Consider the following 6348-nt stretch of genomic DNA (forward strand, 5'->3'; position numbering starts at 1 on the left):
CTGAACGTCAAGGGCCCAAAAAACGACTAAAACTGATTTCATAAATAGGCGACATCATGAACTCTGAAAAATCTGTATATATACATAAACGTGTTGACAGAACAGTGCAAGCCAGCTAGAATGCTATATATACTGTACACAAAAGAATAGAAGCCGACAAGGCTACATCATCTAACAATACATATAACTGTCTACAGACCTCTACTGGAATAAAAGTTGTAGAAAGGACGGGACAGGGCCTCGTCATACCTATCTATATACAACTCAAAAGATGGCATACCAATATAGACTGCAACTCCGGAACAAATGGAGTGCACTGATCACTGCTGGATAAAAGTCCTACTGAGATGGACCATCTGCTTGTCAACCTGTACCTGCGGGCATGAACGCAGCCCCCCAAACAACGGAGAGTCAGTACGGATAATTTACTGAGTATGTAAAGCATAGGAGCAACATATAAGTAGGAGTCATGAATGAAATCCTAAACTTATAAGCTGAAATGACTATCTGCATGAATCTGTATAAACTAGTATCTGTATACATCTACATAAATCTGTATAAATGACAATTCCTCTGTGGGCGCATAGTATGTATACTCTCAATGGTAATCATGCTTATATATAGGTCATAGTGCTGAGGAACGTTCAGCCCGATCCATATCGCATATCCCATCATCAATATCATCGTCACAGTGCACCAGCTGATCAGGTGGTAATGCGTATATAACTCCTTCTCGCTTATCCCTCATACCCCATATACATATCATATACGCGTATATAACGCCTTCTGGTCACGTGTCAATATGCATATGAATATATGTAAATGAATGTAATGCATGAATAACTGTGTACATAAAACTGGACCCATGAACAGAAGGAACAATCATAATCGGGGTATAGAGGCATCAAAGACTGAAGTACTCCTAATGCTTCTAAGAGTAGAGTAATATGGAGGCTCGTTTGCTTGCTTGTTGGTTCATATCATAGGATCATGCCAAAAGTAATAAGGGATAACCTTAACATACCTCGAACTATATCCAATCGTCCAACTCCTAATCCTCTAGCTCGTAAGTCTACAATCAAGATAATGTAGGCCTTAATTAGACTATTTACCTCGCTTACTAATCATTTTAAATACGAATAGAGCTTAACAAATTATGGGCAACATTTCCCTTATAAGCTTAACAACCCTTCGACTTCCTGTTCAATCCAACATCAACCACAACAACAATAACAACACTTATATATAAAAATATACTCAAATATATTCCCAATCATCTTTTAAAATAGCCCTAAATCACAATCTTAACGTTCATCAACTTACTGCTTCCACAAATACCCTATCTTCACTTAAATCCACTAAAATACTTGATAATTAGCTTAAATACAAGGGTATAAATCATTTACAAACCTTGAGGGGCCTAAGATTTTAAGGATCAGCTTCAACTCCAACTTCCTAAGCTTTCCAACTTGAAGAAACCCTAGAAAAAACCTTCTTCTTGATAAGCACGAGTTCATGGGGCTCGGATCTTACCAAATCTCCACTAATAATGATGGAAAATGTTTGGAGAGAAATAATAGGGTTTATATAATATGGAATGGATAAAAATGAGAAATAAAGTCATGGATCATATATTTATACTTGGAAGTTAAAAAGTTACAGCGGTGCGGGTCGATGACCCCTCGACGTGCTCCGTCGACCTGCGCTTGCAGATTCAGGGCTGCAGAAGCCCATCGACCCCACATTAATGATGGCCCGTCGACATGTCGACGGCCCCGTCAACGATGACTAGTGTCTGCAGACTTCTCCAGTTCAGTTCAGTTCAGATCGCGCCGATTCGATCCATTCAACTTCTAATCCTGTTAATTGCCAGGAATACCTGCTGGTATCTTTGTACATAGGGTAAGACACTTTCTATCTCCAAAATTCGGACACAAGTCTCTATTCCAAAGGTATACCCGACTAGGAAACCATAGGTTCTAATACGATGAGAACGTGGCGTAACAGAATCATCCTTTAGGGTAAGTTCTAAACCTTTATCTTGTTTATCTACCTTCCTTCCTTGAGTTTCCATGGTGGTTTAAGGTCTTGCAGTGTTGGATGTTAAGACTTATACTTCTAATCATGAAACCCTTAGTATAAATTATTTATTGTTGATTAACTTACTGTTTTCATCATCTAGAAGTATAGGAATTGTTCTATAGTTCAAGAATTTATTTATGAGACTTAGGGTTTCACCCAAATTTATGGGTTTTGACTAATTTAGGAAACTGAAAGGTCTAAAGTGATTAGCAACCCATGAATTTGACGATTATGATTGTTGGGACTAAGGGTAGGGTAATTTCACCCTTAATTTTCGATTTTACTCATATGATTCGTTCAGGGTATTTTAGGTATTCTTCCCCAAATCTATTCTTCTTGCAATTAGATGGTCTATAGCTTACTTAGCATTGCTATTGCTAGACTTTGAGAATTCCGAGGCTTTACATAAAAGGAAAGCTCATGTGGAGTAGCTCTCGTTCCAGTTCTGCATTCGAGACAGGTTACGGCTTATTTGGGTTAGACTTTGATTAGTAGATTATTGATATAGTAGAATTGACCAGGGAAAGCATGATTAGGCTCTCAGGCATGACATCTGGTTGGATATTACCTAGGTTGGTATGACTTCTGATTATGTAGGCTTGTCTCCGTTACTTTATGTATTGAACCATGAGGTGTATTATTGTGTTATTGGAAGGAAGGGGTTGATATATATACTCTTCGTGTTGATTGAGATAGCTTGTATGTTTTATGCTATTGTTGAGTTGATTTATCTGAGTCTTATTATAACTTATGGCATTGTGATTTGTACTTCCTTGGCATTGATATTATTGATGGATCATGCTTACATTAGAGTGGTGCTTCATATTGGGTTCTAGACTTGAGCTATATCTTGAGACTCAACAAGGCACATTTGATAGGGGATGAGGATGTGACCTAGTTATGGGCTCGTGATCCGAGGTCAGTTCATGAGCGAGTGGTACATGGACACCATGGGTTCCCCGCATATCATGATTATCATGCGAACAAGGCCTTTAACATATGTGTACGGTTGAGATACTTATCATTGGTTGCATTGGATTAGACATCATCTTATTCCTGTGATTCGTTGTTGATTGGTGGTGGTTGTTGTTGTGTTGTGTCTATCTTGCTGGTTTTACGAATGTATCCATGATACTAATCTTGGTTGGCCTATGATATCTACCGACACATAGTGTTTGTACTGATGCTACCTTGTTGCACCCTTTTTTAGTGCAGATTGAGTTCAGGAGTCGTATTCTCGACCTCGCATCTAGCCTATGGCTACCTCCTGACCAGATCCGAGAGTGAGCTCCTATCCATGTCATGCCTCATGAAGATCTCTTCTTATTTGATGTCTATCCCATTTCCAGATATTATTGTTATATTTAGACCACTTTTGTATTTCTTAGACATTATTTATGGTTAGAGCCCTTGTACAATGACTTTCGGATTTTGGGGTTATAATATGTAGTATTCTGCACTTATTTACTATCAATGAAATGACTTAGGCATATCATTATTTATTCGGTTGCTCTTTAAGTCATAATTGGTTAAATGAATAATTAATTGATTAAGGGGATGGTTTTTCCACCGGGGGGGGGGGGGGGGGGGGGGGTTAGTGTGGGTGCAATCACGACGGGATGGGTCATGACAATTTTGGACTTCAAAAGAGCAATGTGGCAAGTTATATTTGCCACAAGTATAATTCTGGATTAAAATTACACCCATCCACTTATTAAAAGGGATAATAACCCTATATGAATATTTAGAAAAAATAATTACTCGAAATAGCCCATGTTTGTAATATTATCGGAAATGACCCAATTTGTACCCTCACATCAAAAGCCTGTACATGTGATTCCATCAGGCTGGGGGTACCTTGGATATAATTGAAGTGATAATAAAATTGAAAAAATGTTGTATATTGTTGTATACAATTGAATTTTCTTGGATGTAAACACCTCTTATACATTATTATACACTTTTATACAAGGTTGATACATTATCTACTCCATATGTATAAAGTTGTATATCGTGAAAAAGTGGCTATGCGGGGTGTAGTTTTTAAATATAGCTATGCAAATGTAATTTTGTATTCTGAATTGTTCATTATTGAAATTTCCCCTATTAAAAACTCAACCCACTCGATCGATTACCTATTAATTTTAACTTAAACTCACAACCCCCTTTCCTTCTTCCTCAATAGAAGAGCTTGTTACTTTTGCATTTTATTTGTGTTCATTTCTTATTTAAGAGTTTCAAAAGAAACATATTTAAAAACATATTTTTTCTCTCTTTTGATCAAAGGCGTGAATAAATATTTTCAACAAAAATAATTTATCCTCCTTTTAAAATTTGATAAAAAATTAACACATAAAAACTTTTTTTTGTGATTTTAGTTTGTATTAATATATTTAGTAACAGATATTACCTTCGAAGCGGTGCAAGTGTAGAATTTCTATAATGTAGGAGTGTAAGTGTTTAATTTTGAAATGCAAAAATAGTCAATCCCACTTTACCCCCTAACATTTAAGGGTTGGGAAACGATACCCCCTATACATATTGAATGGGAACGTCAACCCCCTTATCAAATATTTTCTGGTGAGAATTTTCAGTTTTTGAGTAAAGATCTCGTTTTTCCTTTCTAAAATTGAAACACAAAAATATTTAACTCTTGTTATTGTTCCATTCACCTACTTCGTTGAAAATGATGTACTTCTTTCACGATATTAATAAATTTCAAGTTATGGGGCATTCATATTATCAATAATTTTTCTTCCCTAATTTTAATTGGTTGGATATGATTGGTGTTTGAGGTCTTAGAGTTTTTGGAAAAAAATTGTATGAATTAAATTTTAAAAAATTGTTGGGTTTTTTCTTCAACAGCTTCAAATTCAGTTTTCCAGAATTTTCAAAAACCCAAAAACTTGAGTTATGCATTTGTTTGCATAAATAGGAAAAACTTTTGGGTGCTTTTTTCTCTTAACCAAACCGCATTAAAATAAAGATTTTTCGTTTTTGCAAAAATTGAAGAACTTTTCTTCAATGAAATTTGGTTGATAAATGACTACAGGAATAGGAAAATATTAGCGATAACTTGAAGTGTTTTAGTTGTTGGGAAGGACCTCAAAAGGGTTAGAGCATTTAGACCTAAGTCGCGGTAGGTGCACATAGAGAATTCATACCCAAAGGTAATGTTAGAGGACGAAATTAGGTAGACTGTTGATGTGCAATTAAAATTCAAAAGTTTAATGCGCATGTAGATAAAACGAATACCACGTAGATTGAAATTTATTAATATCCTAAAATAAGTACATTATTTTCAACGGGATAGGTGAATGAGACAATAATAAGAGTTATGTATTTTATTTTATTTTTAATTTTAGAAAGGAAAAAAAAAGATCTTTACTCAAAAAATGAAAATTCTCACCGAAAAATATTTGATAAGGGGGTTATTGTTCTCATTCAATATATGAAGGGGGTATCGTTTCCCAACCCTTAAATGTTATGAGGGTAAAATGGAATTGACCCATACAAAAAGTATATCCAAAAATTAATCATATTACTGTGGTGTTCAGTGGTTATCCTATTTTTGTTATAGGAGTTGCATAATTGAACTGTCATTCTCTTCGTCCCAATTTATGTGACATATTTTCTCTTTTAATCTGTTTAAAAAATAATGTCAGCTTCATATAATTAAAAACAACTTAACTTTAAAATTCTCTTTTACCCTTACGAAATGATTAATAGCCACATAAATATTTAAAATTTATTTAAAACCACACATTTCAAAAGCCGTTCTTTCTTTTCTTAAATATTGTGCTTAGTGAAACAGTGCTACCTAAATTAAGACTACATCTTAGTCAAATCCTCTCAATTGTTAATTTTCCAATGTCAGTCTATAGTGGATTGGTACTTGGTCGTGTCCATAGAGGTAGGACCAGCTCTACCTCAATAATTTTTCATCCAATATGTGTTGTTCATCATTGAACATTCCATAGGGTTTTTTTTTCTTCTTCAAGGGAAATCAAAGGGAGAAGAGTAACCTGGCTATAATGAAGTTTACTTTTAAGGGGTCAACAAGCATGGTGGGACTTTGCGTGATTATTACTCCTTAATTGGTAATTTGGTATTCATATTTTAATTTACATGGAACCATTACTTCTTAACGAGTAGAGATCTTTATTTGACCAATGACTACTTGTCATTGATAGTATTTTTTATATATTTCTTAATATGTGAATTTTGTCTTAAATGCTTAAAAATTTGTTATCCGAATTCAAATGA

The sequence above is a fragment of the Lycium barbarum genome, chromosome 4 (assembly GCF_019175385.1).
Source record: "Lycium barbarum isolate Lr01 chromosome 4, ASM1917538v2, whole genome shotgun sequence".
Classification (NCBI taxonomy): domain Eukaryota; kingdom Viridiplantae; phylum Streptophyta; class Magnoliopsida; order Solanales; family Solanaceae; genus Lycium; species Lycium barbarum.